The sequence below is a fragment of the Triticum urartu genome, chromosome 7A, assembly GCF_056163025.1.
Source record: "Triticum urartu cultivar PI428250 chromosome 7A, HENAU_Tu73, whole genome shotgun sequence".
NCBI classification, from domain to species: Eukaryota; Viridiplantae; Streptophyta; class Magnoliopsida; order Poales; family Poaceae; genus Triticum; species Triticum urartu.
This window is the reverse complement of record NC_141879.1, coordinates 150,087,260-150,105,686: the sequence shown is the minus strand read 5'-3', so window position 1 is coordinate 150,105,686 and position 18,427 is coordinate 150,087,260.

Below are 18,427 nucleotides of genomic sequence, written 5' to 3'. Positions count from 1 at the left end.
TCTTGAGGTGATAAGGAAAGAGAGGTCTTCACAGATAAATATATGATCATTGACATCTTTTATGATTGTGAGCACTCATTAAAATATGACGTGCTAAAGAGTTGATATTGGACAAGGAAGACAACGTGATGAGTTATGTTTTCTTATATCTGAGATAAAGTATGTTGTCATGGATCCTCCAACATGTTGAGCTTGCCTTTCCCCCTCTTGCTAGCCAAATTCTCGGCACCAAGTAGAAATACTACTTGTGCTTCCAAATACCCTTAAACCAGTTTTGCCATGAGAGTCCACCATATCTACCTATGGATTGAGTAAGATCCTTCAAGTAAGTTGTCATCGGTGCAAAGCAATAAAAATTGCTCTAAATATGTATGATTAGTGTGGGATAAATAAGCTTTATATGATCTTGTGATGTGGAAGTAATAAAAGCGATGGACTACATAATAAAGGTTCATATCACAAGGGGCAATATAAAGTGATGTTCTTTCGTATTAAGATTTTGTGCATCCAACCATAAAAGCGCATGGCAACCTCTGCTTCCCTCTGCGAAGGGCCTATCTTTTATTATTATCTTCTACCTTATGCAAGAGTCATGGTGATCTTCACCTTTCCTTTTTACATTTTATCCTTTGGCAAGCACAGTGTGTTGGAAAGATCCTGATAGATATATCTAATTGGATGTAGGGGCATGAGTTATTATTGTTGACATTACCCTCGAGGTAAAAGGTTGTGGGGCGAAACTATAAGCCCCTATCTTTCTCTGTGTCTGATTAAAAATCCGTAACCACAAGTATTGCGTGAGTGTTAGCAATTATGAAGGACTAGATGATAGTTGAGTATGTGGACTTTCTTTTTAGCTCTGACATAGACTCTTTCTGATGTTATGATAAATTGCAATTGCTTCAATGACTGAGGTTATAGTTTGTTGGTTCTCAATAAGGTTTCTGATTCATACTTTTGCATTGTGAATAGATCATCACTTGAACATAAGTAATCATATGACAATATCTATATATGTTGCTGTTATGAGAATAATCATGATGCCTTCATGTCTGTATTTTATTTTTATCGACGCCTCTACCTCTAAACATGGAGACATATTTATTGTTATCGACTTTCGCTTGAGGACAAGCGGGGTCTAAGCTTGGGGGAGTTGATACGTCCATTTTGCATCATGCTTTTATATCGATATTTATTGCATTATGGGTTGTTATTTCACATTATGTCACAATACTTATGGCTATTTTCTCTTATTTTACCAGGTTTACATAAGGAGGGAGAATGCCGGCAGCTAGAATTCTGGGCTGGAAAAGGAGCAAATATTAGAGACCTATTCTGCACAGCTCCAAAAGTCCTGAAACTTCACGGATGATATTTTCCAAATATATAAAAAAACATTGAGCGCAAGAACTTCACCAGGGGGGCGCGCCCCCCTACCTCGTGGGCCCCCTGGTGGCCCTCCGGTGACCATCTTCTGCTATATGGACTCTTTCGATGGGAAAAAATCATAAGCCACCTTCTCGAACGAAACTCCGCCGCCACGAGGCGGAACCAATCTAGGGTTCTGGCGGGGCTGTTCTGCCGGGGAAACTTCCCTCCCGGAGGGGGAAATCATCGCCATCGTCATCACCAACGCTCCTCTCATCGGGAGAGGGCGATCTCCATCAACATCTTCATCAGCACCATCTCATCTCAAAACCCTAGTTCATCTCTTGTCTCCAAGTCCGGGATTGGTGCTAGTAGGTTGCTAGTAGTGTTAATTACTCCTTGTAGTTGATGCTAGTTGGTTTAATTGGTGGAAGATCATATGTTCAGATCCTATTTGCATATTAATACCCCTCTGATTATGAACATGTTTATGCTTTGTGAGTAGTTACTTTTGTTCCTGAGGACATGGGAGAAGTCTTGCTATTAGTAGTCATGTGAATTTGGTATTTGTTCGATATTTTGATGAGATGTATGTTGTCTCTCCTCTAGTGGTGTTATGTGAACATCGACTACATGACACTTCACCATTGTTTGGGCCTAGAGGAAGGCATTGGGAAGTAATAAGTAGATGATGGGTTGCTAGAGTGACAGAAGCTTAAACCCTAGTTTATGCGTTGCTTCGTAAGGGGCTGATTTGGATCCATATGTTTCATGCTATGGTTAGGTTTACCTTAATACTTTTGTTGTATTTTTGGATGCTTGCAATAGAGGTTAATCATAAATGGGATGTTTGTCCTAGTAAGGGCAGCACCCAAGCACCGGTCCACCCACATACCAAATTATCAAAGTACCGAATGTGAATCATATGAGCGTGATGAAAACTAGCTTGACGATATTCACATGTGTCCTCGGGAGCGCTTTACATCATATAAGAGTTTGTCCAGGCTTGTCCTTTGCTACAAAAAGGATTGGGCCACCTTGCTGAACCTTATTTACTTTTGTTACTTGTTGCTCGTTACAATTATCTTATCACAAAATTATCTGTTACCACTTATTTCAGTACTTGCAGAGAATACCTTGCTGGAAACCGCTTATCATTTCCTTCTGCTCCTCGTTGGGTTCGACACTCTTACTTATCAAAAGGACTACGATAGATCCCCTATACTTGTGGGTCATCAAGAATATTTTCTGGCGCCGTTGCCGGGGAGTGAAGCGCCTTTGGTAGGTGGAATTTGGTAAGGAAAAATTTATATAGTGTGCTGAAATTTACTGTCACTTGTTACTATGGAAAGTAATCATCTGAGGGGCTTGTTCGGGGTATCTTCACCCTGACCAGTAGAGCAAAGAGTTGCTCCTCAATCTACTGAACCTACTAAAAATGAAAATACTTGCTTCGAAATTCCTTTGGGTATGGTAGAAAAACTGCTAGCTAATCCTTTTTTGGGAGATGGAACAAAACATCCTGATGAGCATCTAATATATGTGGATGAAGTTTGTGGATTATTTAAGCTTGTAGGTGTACCCGGAGATGTTGTTAAGAAGAAGGTCTTCCCTTTATCTTTGAGGGGAGATGCATCGACATGGTATAGGCTATGTGATGATATGGAGTCTTGGAACTACAAACGATTGAAATTGGAATTTCATCAAAAGTTTTATCCTATGCATCTTGTTCATCGTGATCGCAATTATATATATAATTTTTGGCCTCGCGAAGGAGAAAGCATGGCTCAAGCTTGGGGGAGGCTTAAATCAATGTTATATTCATGACCCAATCATGAGCTCTCAAGAGAAATGATTATTCAAAAAATTTATGTTGTGGCTTTCTGATAACAATCGCACCATGCTTGATACTTCTTGTGTTGGCTCTTTTATGATGAAGACTATTGAATTCAAATGGGATTTATTGGAAAGAATTAAACGCAACTCCGAAGATTGGGACCTCAACAATGGTAAGGAGTCAAGTATGACACCTATTTTTGATTGTGTTAAATCTTTTATGGATACCGATATTTTTCATAAATTTAGCACTAAATATGGACTTGACTCTGAGATAGTAGCTTCTTTCTGTGAATCTTTTGCTTCTTATGTTGATCTCCCCAAGGAGAAGTGGTTTAAATATCATCCTCCCATAGAAGTAAAAATAGCCGCACCTATTAAAGTTGAAGAAAAGACTATTACTTATAATGATCCTATTGTTCCTACTTCTTATGTTGAGAAACCGCCTTTCCCTGTTAGGATAAAGGATCATGCTAAAGTTTCAACTGTGGTTCGTAAAAGCGATATTAAAACATATACACCTCCTGAGCAAGTTAAAGTTGAACCTAATATTGCTATTGTTAAAGATCTCTTGTCTAATAATATAGATGGGCATGTTATTTATTTCTGTGATGAAACTGCTAGAATTGCTAAACCCCGTGATATAGATAAACCTAGACCTGTGGTAGGTATGCCTGTTATTTTTGTTAAAATAGGAGATCATTGTTATCATGGCTTGTGTGATATGGATGCTAGTGCTAGTGCAATACCTTATTCTTTATACCAAGAAGTTATGCATGGTATTGCACCTGCTGAGATGGAAGATATTGATGTCACAATTAAACTTGCTAATAGAGATACTATTTCACCAATGGGAATTGTTAGAGATGTTGAAGTCTTGTGTGGGAAAACTAAATATCCTGCTGATTTTCTTGTTCTTGGTTCCCCACAAGATAGTTTTTGTCCCATTATATTTGGTAGACCCTTCTTAAATACTGTTAATGCTACCATAGATTGCAAAAGGGATGTTGTTACTGTCAGTTTAGATGATATGACTCATGAATTTAATTTTTATAAATTTAGTAGACAACACCGTGAAAAAGAATTACCTAGTAGGGATGAAATTATTGGTCTTGCTTCTATTGCCGTACCTCCTAGTGATCCTTTAGAACAATATTTGCGAGACCATGAAATGATATGTTGATGAATGAAAGAAGTGAATTAGATGAAGTATTCTTTAAATAGGAACCTATTCTGAAACACAATTTACCTGTTGAAATCCTAGGAGATCCTCCTCCACCAAAGGGTGATCCCGTGTTTGAGCTTAAACCGTTACCGGATACTCTTAAATATGCTTTATCTTGATGAGAAAAAGATATATCCTGTTATTATTAGTGCTAACCTTTCAGAACATGAAGAAGATAGATTATTGAAAACTCTGAAGAAGCACCGTGCTGCTATTGGGTATACTCTTGATGATCTTAAGGGCATTAGTCCCACTCTATGTCAACATAAAATTAATTTGGAAGAAGATGCTAAACCAGTTCGTGATCATCAACACCGTCTGAATCCTAAAATGAAAGAGGTGGTAAGAAAGGAGATACTAATGCTCCTTGAGGCAGGTATAATTTACCCCGTTGCTGATAGTCAGTGGGTAAGCCCTGTCCATTGTGTCCCTAAGAAGGGAGGTATTACTGTTGTTCCTAATGACAAAGATGAATTGATTCCTCAAAGAATTATTACTGGTTATAGGATGGTAATTGATTTCCGCAAATTAAATAAGGCTACTAAAAAGGATCATTACCCCTTACCTTTTATCGATCAAATGCTAGAAAGATTATCCAAACATACACATTTTTGCTTTCTAGATGGTTATTCTGGTTTCTCTCAAATACCTGTGTCGGCCAAAGATCAATCAAAGACTACTTTTACATGCCCTTTTGGAACTTTTGCTTATAGACATATGCCTTTTGGTTTATGTAATGCACCTGCTACCTTTCAAAGATGCATGATGGCTATATTCTCTGACTTTTGTGAAAATATTTGTGAGGTTTTCATGGACGACTTTTCCGTCTATGGATCTTCTTTTGATGATTGCTTGAGCAACCTTGATCGAGTTTTGCAAAGATGTGAAGAAACTAATCTTGTCTTGAATTGGGAAAAGTGTCACTTTATGGTTAATGAAGGTATTGTCTTGGGGCATAAAGTTTCTGAAAGAGGTATTGAAGTTGATAAAGCCAAGGTTGATGCTATTGAAAAGATGCCATGTCCCAAGGACATCAAAGGTATAATAAGTTTCCTTGGTCATGCCGGTTTTTATAGGAGGTTCATTAAGGACTTCTCAAAAATCTCTCGGCCTCTGACTAATTTATTACAAAAAGATATACCATTTGTCTTTAATGATGATTGTGTAGAAGCATTTGAAATACTTAAGAAAGCATTGATCTCTGCACCTATTGTTCAGCCACCTGATTGGAATTTACCCTTTGAAATTATGTGCGATGCTAGTGATTATGTTGTAGGTGATGTTCTAGGACAAAGAGTTGATAAGAAACTAAATGTTATTCAATATGCTAGTAAAACTCTAGACAATGGTCAAAGAAATTATGCTACTACTGAAAAAGAATTCTTAGCAGTTGTATTTGCCTGTGATAAGTTTAGACCTTATATTGTTGATTCTAAAGTAACTATTCACACTGATCATGCTTCTATTAAATATCTTATGGAAAAGAAAGATGCTAAACCTAGACTTATTAGATGGGTTCTCTTGCTTCAAGAATTTGATTTACATATTGTTGATAGAAAAGGAGCCAAGAACCCCGTTGCAGACAACTTGTCTAGGTTAGAAAATGTGCTTGATGACCCACTACCTATTGATGATAGCTTTCCTGATGAGCAATTAAATATCATAAATGCTTCTCATACTGCTCCATGGTATGCTGATTATGCTAATTACATTGTTGCTAAGTTTATACCACCTAGTTTCACATACCAGCAAAAGAAAAAGTTCTTCTATGATTTGAGGCATTACTTTTGGGATGACCCACATCTTTATAAAGAAGGAGTAGATGGTGTTATTAGACGTTGTGTACCTGAGCATGAACAGGAACAGATCCTACGCAAGTGTCACTCCGAAGCTTATGGAGGGCACCATGCTGGAGATAGAACTGCACATAAGGTACTACAATCTGGTTTTTATTGGCCTACTCTCTTCAAGGATGCCCGTAAGTTTGTCTTATCTTGTGATGAATGTCAAAGAATTGGTAATATTAGTAGACGTCAAGAAATTCCTATGAATTATTCACTTGTTATTGAACCATTTGATGTTTGGGGCTTTGACTATATGGGACCTTTTCCTTCCTCTAATGGTTATACACATATTTTAGTTGCTGTTGATTATGTTACTAAGTGGGTAGAAGCTATTCCAACTAGTAGTGTTGATCATAACACTTCTATTAAAATGCTTAAAGAAGTTATGTTTCCAAGGTATGGAGTCCCTAGATATTTAATGACTGATGGTGGTTCACATTTTATTCATGGTGTTTTCCGTAAAATGCTTGCTAAATATGATGTTAATCATAGAATTGCATCCCCTTATCACCCTCAGTCTAGTGTTCAAGTAGAATTGAGTAATAGAGAACTCAAATTAATTTTGCAAAAGACTGTTAATAGGTCCAGAAAGAATTGGTCCAAGAAACTTGATGATGCATTATGGGCCTATAGAACTGCATATAAAAATCCTATGGGTATGTCTCCGTATAAGATGGTCTATGGAAAAGCATGTCACTTACCTCTCGAACTAGAACACAAGGCTTATTGGGCTATTAAAGAACTAAATTATGATTTTAAACTTGCCGGTGAGAAGAGGTTATTTGATATTAACTCACTTGATGAATGGAGAACCCAAGCCTACGAAAATGCGAAGTTGTTTAAAGAAAAAGTTAAAAGGTGGCATGATAAAAGAATACAAAAGCGTGAGTTTAATGTAGGTGATTATGTATTGCTATACAACTCTTGTTTAAGATTTTTTGCAGGAAAACTTCTCTCTAAGTGGGAAGGTTCTTACGTTATCAAGGAGGTCCACCGTTCCGGTGCCATAAAAATCAACAACTTCAAAGGCACAAATCCAAAGGTGGTAAATGGTCAAAGAATCAAACATTATATCTCAAGTAATCCCATAAATGTTGAAACCAATGTTATTGAAACCGTAACCCCGGAGGAATACATAAGGGACACCTTCCGGAACATTTCAGACTCCGAAAAGGAATAGGTATGTGGTACGGTAAGTAAACCGACTCCAAAACAGTTTTTAAGGAAATATTTCTACGTTTTGGAATATTTAGAAAAATAGAAAAAAAATAAGCAGCAGTCCGGAAAGGGCACGAGGGTGGAGGGCGCGCCCTACCCCCCTGGGCGCGCCCCCCTACCTCGTGGGCACCTCGTGTGCTCTCCGGACTCCGTTTTCTTACAGGACACGTATTTTGGTCGGTGAAAATTCATTATATAACCTCCCGGGGGTTTCGACTCCCGTATCATGCAAAACCCTCTTGTTTTTGTTTCGAGCTGTTTTCTGTCAGGGTTGTCAAGGCCAGGCACTATGTCGTCTCCCTCCTACTCCAACCATGAGGGCAGCGATGCTTGGCTAATGAAGATAGAGCTGAAGAGAGAAGAACCTATGGAGATCAACAAGGATGAAGGGATCAAGAAGGCCATGGAGGACCAAGTTCTAGAAACAGAAGACACCCTTCAACTGGATCACAATCTTCTTACCCCAACAGAAATCGACGCCTTCAAGATGATTGAGTTGGCTCGTATACAAAATAAGTATCTCACACGTGAAAATATTTTGTTGAAGGATCATATCATCGCACTCAAGGGCATTATCCGCAAGCTAGAAGACCTCCTATGCTCGATGTGCGACTATCCATCATCAACAACTCCACCTTCTTCACCAACAAGAGAGACATAATCACCTGGGTATGGGCACTCCACTTGGCAACTGCCAAGCTTGGGGGAGTGCCCCGGTATCGTATCACCATCACGTTTATCTTTACCGTTTTTCTTAGTTCGATCCTTTTGGTAATATTTTGATCTAGTAGAATAAAAGTTCTTAGTATGATCTAGTCATGAGTTTTGCTTTATTATCCTTCTATGTAATCGAGTCCTTGAGCTATATAATAAATATTAGTGTTGAGTCAAGGGCTTGCTTATTTTTTCCATGATCCCAAAAAAAAGAAAAAAAAGAGAAAGAAATAAAAAGAAACAAAGAGATCATGTGAGTCTTATGGAGAGTAATGAGCTCACATAGAAAGAGTATGATGAATAAAAGTTATTGAGGGTTGACAAACATAGTTTTGGTCATCGTTGCAATTAATAGGAAGTAATAAAGAAAGAGAGGTCTTCACATATAAATATACTATCTTGTACATCTTTTATGATTGTGAGCACTCATTAAAATATGACATGCTAAAGAGTTGACATTGGACAAGGAAGACAACATAATGGGTTATGTTTTCTTACACCTGAGATAAATTATATTGCCTTGGATCCTCCAACATGTTGAGCTTGCCTTTCTCCCTCATGCTAGCCAAATTCATTGCACCAAGTAGAGATACTACTTGTGCTTCCAAATACCCTTAAACTAGTTTTGCCATGAGAGTCCACCATACCTACCTATGGATTGAGTAAGACCCATCAAGTAAGTTGTCATCGGTGCAAGAAATAAAAATTGCTCTCTAAATATGTATGATTGATTGGTGTGGTGGAAATAAGCTTTATACAATCATGTGATATGGAAGTAATAAAAGCGACAGACTGCATAATAAAGGTCCATATCACAAGTGGCAATATAAAGTGATGTTCTTTCGCATTAGGATTTTGTGCATTTACCCACAAAAGCGCATGACAACCTCTGCTTCCCTCTGCGAAGGGCCTATCTTTTACTTTTATCTACTACATTGCATAAGAGTCATGGTGATCTTCACCCTTCCTTTTTACATTTTATCCTTTGGCAAGCAAAATATGTTGGAAAGATCTTGGTATATATGGCTAATTGGATGTGGGTTTTCATGAACTATTACTGTTGACATTACCCTTGAGGTAAAACGCTGGGAGGCAAAAACTATAAGCCCCTATATTTCTCTGTGTACGATTAAAACCCCATACCCATAAGTATTGTGTGAGTGTCAGCAATTGTGAAAGATTATATGATAGTTGAGTATGTCGACTTGCTGAAAAGCTCTTATACATTGACTCCTTCCTATGTTATGATAAATTGTGATTGCTTCAATGACTAAGATTATAGTTTGTTAGTTTTTAATGAAGTTTACGATTCATACTTGATATTGTGATTGAATTATTACTCTAGTATAAGAAATCATATGACAAGAATTATATAAGTTGTTGTTCTAAGAATGATCATGATGCCCTCATGTCCGTATTTTATTTTTATCGACACCTTCTCTAAACATGTGGACATATTTTTCGATTTCGGCTTTTCGCTTGAGGACAAGCGAGGTCTAAGCTTGGGGGAGTTGATACGTCCATTTTGCATCATGCTTTTATATCAATATTTATTGCATTATGGGCTGTTATTACACATTATGTCACAATACTTATGCGTATTCTCTCTTATTTTACAAGGTTTACATAAAGAGAGAGAATGCCGGCAGCTGGGATTCTGGCTGGAAAAGGAGCAAATATTAGAGACCTATTCTGCACAGCTCCAAAAGTCCTGAAACTTCACGGATAATGTTTTCCAAATATATAAAAAACATTAAGCGCAAGAACTTCACCAGGGGGCACACCCTGCCCACGAGGGTGGGGGGCGCGCCCCCTACCTTGTGGGCCCCCTGGTGGCCCTCCGGTGACCATCTTCTGCTATATGGACTCTTTCGATGGGAAAAAATCATAAGCCATCTTCTTGGACGAAACTCCGCCGCCACGAGGCGGAATCTTGGCGGAACCAATCTAGGGTTCTGGCAGGGCTGTTCTGCCGGGGAAACTTCCCTCTCGGAGAGGGAAATCATCGCCATCGTCATCACCAACGCTCCTCACATCGGGAGAGGGCAATCTCCATCAACATCTTCATCAGCACCATCTCATCTCAAAACCCTAGTTCATCTCTTGTATCCAATTCTTGTCTCCAAGTCCGGGATTGGTGCTAGTAGGTTGCTAGTAGTGTTAATTACTCCTTGTAGCTGATGCTAGTTAGTTTAATTGGTGGAAGATCATATGTTCAGATCCTATATGCATATTAATACCCCTCTGATTATGAACATGTTTATGCTTTGTGAGTAGCTACTTTTGTTCCTGAGGACATGGGAGAAGTCTTGCTATTAGTAGTCATGTGAATTTGGTATTCGTTTGATATTTTGATGAGATGTATGTTGTCTCTCCCCTAGTGGTGTTATGTGAACGTCGACTACATGACACTTCACCATTGTTTGGGCCTAGAGGAAGGCATTAGGAAGTAATAAGTAGATGATGGGTTGCTAGAGTGACAGAAGCTTAAACCCTAGTTTATGTTTTGCTTCGTAAGGGGCTGATTTGGATCCATATGTTTCATGCTATGGTTAGGTTTACCTTAATACTTTTGTTGTATTTGCAGATGCTTGCAATAGAGGTTAATCATAAGTGGGATGTTTGTCCAAGTAAGGGAAGCACCCAAGCACCGGTCCACCCACATACCAAATTATCAAAGTACCGAATGCGAATCATATGAGCGTGATGAAAACTAGCTTGACGATATTCCCATGTGTCCTCGAGAGCGCTTTACATCATATAAGAGTTTGTCCAGGCTTGTCCTTTGCTACAAAAAGGATTGGGCCACCTTGCTGCACCTTATTTACTTTTGTTACTTGTTGCTCGTTACAATTATCTTATCACAAAATTATCTGTTACCACTTATTTCAGTACTTGCAGAGAATACCTTGCTGGAAACCGCTTATCATTTCCTTCTGCTCCTCGTTGGGTTCGACACTCTTACTTATCAAAAGGACTACGATAGATCCCCTATACTTGTGGATCATCAAACCTATTCATAGGGGTTGGCACACGTTTTCGTCTTGACTCTCCGGTAGAAACTTTGGGGCACTCTTTGAGGTTCTATGTGTTGGTTGAATAGATGAATCTGGGATTGTGTGACGCATATCGTATAAACATACCCACGGATACTTGAGGTGACATTGGAGTATCTAGGTGACATTAGGGTTTTGATTGATTTGTGTCTTAAGGTGTTATTCTAGTATGAACTCTAGGGCTGTTTGTGACACTTATAGGAATAGCCCAACGGATTGATTGGAAAGAATAACTTTGAGGTGGTTTCGTACCCTACCATAATCTCTTCGTTTGTTCTCCGCTATTAGTGACTTTGGTGTGACTCTTTGTTGCATGTTGAGGGATAGTTATGTGATCCAATTATGTTATTATTGTTGAGAGAACTTGCACTAGTGAAAGTATGAACCCTAGGCCTTGTTTCAACGCATTGCAATACCGTTTGTGCTCACTTTTATCATTAGTTACCTTGCTGTTTTTATATTTTCAGATTACAAAAAGCTATATCTACTATCCATATACCACTTGTATCACCATCTCTTCGCCGAACTAATGCACCTATACAATTTACCATTGTATTAGGTGTGTTGGGCACACAAGAGACTCGTTGTTATTTGGTTGCAGGGTTGCTTGAGAGAGACCATCTTCATCCTACGCCTCCTACGGATTGATAAACCTTAGGTCATCCACTTAAGGGAAATTTGCTACTATCCTACAACCTCTGCACTTGGAGGCCCAACAACGTCTACAAGAAGAAGGTTGTGTAGTAGACATCAGAGGCACGCGATGGAGAAGGACGGCGGGTGACGGTGTCCTGGACTAGGGGGTACTCACCACGTCGTCTCCCGATCTATTAGATTGGGCCGAGGACCCCTGTGGCTGTATACTCATGGGCCAGTTCGGACAACTGCCGCATACAAGGAAGATTCCACAAGACTTGGCGATCAAGACAAGGACTTCTCCCCACCAGCGTATTCGGCTAGGACTCTTGTTAACCTAGGCCTCTGGTGCATTATATAAACCAGGGCCAGGCTAGTCGATAGATCAGATATACACATCAACAATCATACCATAGACTAGCTTCTAGGGTTTAGCCTCCTTGATCTCGTGGTAGATCAACTCTTGTACTATCCATATCATCAATATTAATCAAGCAGGACGTAAGGTTTTACCTCCATCAAGAGGGCCCGAACCTGGGTAAAACATCGTGTTCCCTGCCTCCTGTTACCATTCGGCCTAGACGCACAGTTCAGGACCCCCTACCCGAGATCCGCCGGTTTTGACACCGACATTGGTGCTTTCATTGAGAATTCCGCTGTGTGATCAACAAAAGGATCGATGGCTCGCCTGCAGATCAACTGCGACTTCGGCATCTTCGTTACCAGCTCGACTGGTCACCTTGGTTCGACCAAGAATTGCGCCCCGTGTTCGGATCACCATGTCCGGACGAGGGCCTTCATCAAACATCAACTCCGATCTCTATCAAGATCACGGAGGAATCATCTATGGAGCTCGGGGGCTCAACACCAACATTGCCCTCAAGCGACCGTGCTGTTTTTTTGGACAGCGAACTCGTATCTGCCACCACCTCCTCCTCGAGTATCGCTTTGACGATCGCTTTGTTGGAATTGTGCAGAATTGAGTCTACAACAACCCTGGGAAATTTCGTCGAGTTCCGATGGAGGAATCTCTGGCAATCCACGATATACCGGAACCCTGTCAAATCTAGACAGGAATTTGGATGAGTTTAGGGCGTGGTGTCCAGCTTCTAGCTCGGACGTCCTTTGGAAGATCCAACCGTTTATCGGCTGCGTAATTCCTATATCTACCACCTCTCAAAATTTCGGCTCGATCCGACCGTCCAAACTCCGGGAACCTTCCAATTAGTGCATCACTTTTCGGATCTATTTTCTGCGCGAAAACGAATCCGACCCGAGTTCATCTTTTTTATGAACAGGATTTCGGACATCCCTTTTGAAGGAAGTTTTGTATGGGGTATTGTGTTTTGTTCCCGAACACATCCCACTAACTGTAAGATCTTTTGAACATGATCTTCAACATCATGCTGGTGTCAAACCTGTCCGGCAATATTACTCCATGGCTGCCGACCTACGCTAGACACGGCGTCACTTTGTTGAGCCGAGCTCAACTTCTTCGGATCATCATCTCGGCAAGCCGAACAAGAGCCCGGCATCGCGAAGGATAAATCATCACCAACATCGCCGCCCCATGGATTACACGGAGCGGGCATACCGGCATCGCCGCACGATCGCTTCATCAAGCCGGCATCGACCACGTCACGACCTGCATCGACAGGGCCGCACTATTGCTTCTTCAAGCTGGTGTCCATCACGCCGACCTACTTCGACTCATCGGCTGACATCGAGGCTTCGACATCTCGGCTGGACCGGGGGCTTCGCCATCTCTTCATCAACCTACTCCGGACACTTCGGCGTCACTAGCCGACCAGCTCCGTCATGTTAGCTGGGCCGAGGGCTTTGCCTCGGCGAGTCAACCTTTACCAGCATTGCCATGCCGTCGTTTTATCGCCCATCAGGCAATGGGTGTGCGGAGCGGGTCCCAATTTTAGGAATCACCTTCCTTCGGATTGCTACAACAAATAAACCAGGTGCTATTAATCCCAGTATTTTTTGCTTGTTTGGGTTCATTTTTCCCAAGGAATTATTACTCTGGTTTGTCCTTCATATGTACATAGGTCTATCAAATGGTGGCTGCATTAACGACAGTCGCATGGTGGTTCGGTCAGTTTCCGTACATAGTCCGGCGAACGCCGCACTCGGAGCTCGGACCGACCTGCGAATTCAGGCTTTGCCACGCCTTTACCGCATCACGCCGACGCCCTGCATCGACTTGACTTTGGCGCCAGGCCATATTTCTCTTATTACTCACTTTGCATAAATTATTTATTATGCAACGATTTTTTTAAATTATCATTATTACTATTATCTCCGGTTTGCACTATTTTTTGTGCACAGGAAAATGATCCGGGGACTTCGGCGTCACTCTGCCGGTCTACATTGATCGTGCTATGTCACCACTTCAGCGTGTCAAGCTCTCCACTCTGCCACCTCGGGACCGGCTTGAGGGATGGAACCTTGCCCCGCATCAAGCTCGGACCGCGTCATCAATACCGAACACATTAACCAGCTAAGTCGCTTTCATGCTCAAAGCTTTAATTTCTAATTTGTGTTCGGTTCGACCAAGCATTATACTTTTTTGGAAAAAAGTTGCTTGTAAAAAAATTTCCTTGTCCAGACTTTGTTTGTGACGCATAAATTCAAATACCCCGTTCACTTGGGGGCTTCCTTTATGAAGCTTTTCCTGTTGCATATGATTATACTTGTACGGCTTCGTTCCTTGTTCGTGTATTACGCCATAATATGCACCACATTGACTTAAGCGATTTGCAAGCTGGGTTGCCTCGCTCCTGTGTTTACCCCTACGTTCCCGATTGTTCGGCTAGGGAGTAAAGGGAGCACCTCTGCGATTGTCACGATCGGGTCACCCGAGCTGGACCTCAGACTGGGTGAAGCCGAAAGCTAGCGCTCTTATAGTTATTCAATGATGGTCGGCACACAACGGAACTCATGAGTACAAAAAATCTATTGCACAAGTCTCATAATAACAATGAGAACCGAAGAAAGGTATCGGTGGGGGTATTATTTTCTTCGAAGATGCTTCTTACACTTCACGGTAATATAGCATAAGTTCCCTGAGCGCGCTTTGTCTGTTACAGCCTTATGGCCTGATTGCCTGGTTATTGGAAACACCGTCGATATTCTCGACCGATGGAGTACATAACACTTTTCGGTCCTTGACCGAAGAGGGAGAAGCTGACGGTCAGTTAAGACGCGTTTAAAGTTCGGTTGAACATAGATATGATATAAGTACTTCGGTACATGCAATCATTCTTCTACCCAAGTCACTTGGGGGCTCTTAAGTTTATTTGAGACATTTTATAATAAGTGTTCTTCTTCTTAGTCGTTGCAAAGTTTTATTATTATTTATCACTCCTTTTTTCGACACGAGTGTGCGGTCACTAGCCGGGGAGCCTAATTTCTCTCTCAAAGCCGCTAGAGTTTAGTTTGCTAAACTGGCCTGATGAGAAGTACTCCGCCCTCGGGATAGGAGGTTGAAGCCATAGGCTGACCCGCTCGAAGTCTTGAGATAGGATGTATCATGTTAAAGCACGACAGAAGCACTTCTTTTTTCTAAGACCAACTTTCGGATTGGCACCGAACACTTCATATTGTTCGAACGTCATGTTTTTACTGATGTTTCTTGGTTTTCCAAGCTTTTTGGCACTTTTAAACTATTTGTGCTTTTCCAGCATTAGTCTCGCAGTGCAACGCCGGACACCTTTAGGGATTCGGCAAAAACATTCTCAGATATTGCTATATATGCATCAGTTTCGAATTGTGTCTTCGGTCAATAGTTGGGTTGCCCGGCTCCTGCACTTGCTTCCTACGTTCCGTTTTGTTTGGCTAGGCATGCAAAGGGAGAACCACTGCGATTGTGCTTCCAGCTCACATGGTTAATCACCTTAGTGGAGAAAGCCGAAAACTGACTGTCACAATAAGCGTAAACTGGTCAGCGATCCGATGACTATGACGGGCCATTCATAACATTGGCCGAAGTGTTTACGGCTTGACCTCGACTGTCGCCGAACACTACCGGGGGCTATTAACTGGCCTCCCAAACTAAATCCTCAATATTTTGCTCTTACATTCGAGCTGAGGTTTCATGATCATGCTTAGCATGACAACCCAAAGAAAGGAACCGATAGCCGGACTATTTTCTTTGGAATACATTTCTTCTGTTAAACAGTAATATAACATATCTCTCTGCGTACCTTTGTTTATAAAACCGTGTGGCCAGATTGCCTTGTTTGTCGTAAATCTTTGCCCTCATAAAGGCTTTATAAAGTAGGACAAACACTCCTCGGCTACTGGCCGAGGAGGTGGAAGCCGATGGTCGGTCAACAAAGTTTTGTACAATGCGGATCCGAGCATTAATGACGTAAAGTACTTGGATACATAGAGTCATTTCACATAATTTATGATTTTACTATGGATATTGATCCTTAATTCGGCAACCTGTGCCCGCATTAAGGCTCGGGGGCTACTGGGCTTCGGGCTTATTATTTACAAATATTAACGGGGCACATCGATCCCCTGATCTGGTGTTGCCACCCGACCAGTGTCTCGGGGGCTACAGCATTTCTTGTCCAATGCAGAAAATTTTATGTGCAATATAGTTTCCGAGGAGATTTTGATCCTCAGGTTGGTCGGCCGCACCCAACCTGAGTCTTGAGGACTGAGCACGCCGCTTTTGTGTCCCGAAGTATTCTGCCGAGCTAGGACTTGATCCTCAGGCCGATTTTGCAAATCAACCTGAGTCTCAGCAGCTACTGGGATCAGTGGTCTTATGTCATCCTTCATGTGCATCTCGGGTTTTAGACCGATACACACCTTGAGGGCTACTGGCTATATATCTCGGCAGAGAATAAATTGCACCAATAAAAAATATTGACAAAAAATCGGCCCGTAGTCGGGGTGGTGCACCACCTCAGAAGCAGTCCGACATAAAGCTCGGGCGCTAGTGGCTGGCTCCATAGAGGGCATTTCCGACATTAAGCTCGGCTAAACTCCTTCAACTTTTTTGAACCAAGGTGATATGACACCTCGGATATAGTCCGGCATTGGAGCCTGGACATAGTCCGGCGTTGGAGCTCGGATATATTTCGGCGTTGGAGCTCGGATATACAGTCCGGCGTTGGAGCTCGGATACATAGTCCGGCGTTGGAGCTCGGATACATTCTGGCGCTAGAGCTGGGAAGCGGTCCGGCGTTGGTGCTCGGCTGCAAAAGATACCTCGAATGCAGTCCGGCGTTGGAGCTCGGACGCAAGAGGACCCTGCCTCCCGGGAACAACTTCAAACCCGAGGTGTGGCATAAAAATAAACAAGGCATTGATAAAGGCCGGAAACTTAAAGGGGCTCCTCGGATACCCGACGTGTAAACTCGTCGAATGCATTTCGGCGATCCTCAAGATCGAAGATAAAGAAGATTTGTTGAACCAGTTTTCAAGACCGGCAACCGAAGACGAAGAATAGTTCGGAAGAATCGAGGAGCGTCCCTAACTTGAAGACCGGTTCAGGGGGCTACTGACGGTGTCCTGGACTAGGGGGTACTCACCACGTCGTCTCCCGATCTATTAGATTGGGCCGAGGACCCCTGTGGCCGTATACTCATGGGCCAGTTCGGATAACTGTCGCATACAGGGAAGATTCCACAAGACTTGGCGATCAAGACAAGGACTTCTCCCCACCGGCGTATTCGGCTTGGACTCTTGTTAACCTAGGCCTCTGGTGCATTATATAAACCAGGGCCAGGCTAGTCGATAGATCAGATATACACATCAACAATCATACCATAGGCTAGCTTCTAGGGTTTAGCCTCCTTGATCTCGTGGTAGATCAACTCTTGTACTACCCATATCATCAATATTAATCAAGCAGGACGTAGGGTTTTACCTCCATCAAGAGGGCCCGAACCTGGGTAAAACATCGTGTTCCCTGCCTCCTGTTACCATCCGGCCTAGACGCATAGTTCGGGACCCCCTACCCGAGATCCGCCGGTTTTGACACCGACAGCGGGGACATGCGAGCTCGCGGCTGCCAGCGAGCTTGGCGAGGCGAAGGCGGCGAGGCGGGGCGCGGTGGCCATGGAGGCGAGGACGAGGCCGAAGACACGGGGCCGCATCGGATCTGTCGGAGATGACCACGAACAGAGCAGAGCGGCGACGGGAGCTGCAGGGCGCCGGCGGCGGGTGTGGGTGGCAACGCCATGGGAGCGAGGAGGAGGTCGGGCGCTGGCGCGCGATGGGGACGATGGTTGTGGGTGGCGGCGGCGCACAGGGGAAGATGGGGATCGAGAGGAGAGGAGGGCGCTGGGTGCGAGGGGGACACAGGGCAAGGAAAGAGCGACAACAGTGTCACGAGGGGGGAGGCTGTTGTGCGTGGCCAATGCTCAAGGAGCTCCTCTCTTCGGGCGCTCGGTGACAGGGGGTCTCGCTCCTCTCTCTCTCTCTCTCTGGGTGGCGGTGAAAGGGAGAGGACGAGAGGGAGAGGGTGAGGGGATCGGGAGGATGAGACAGGGGAGGCTGGC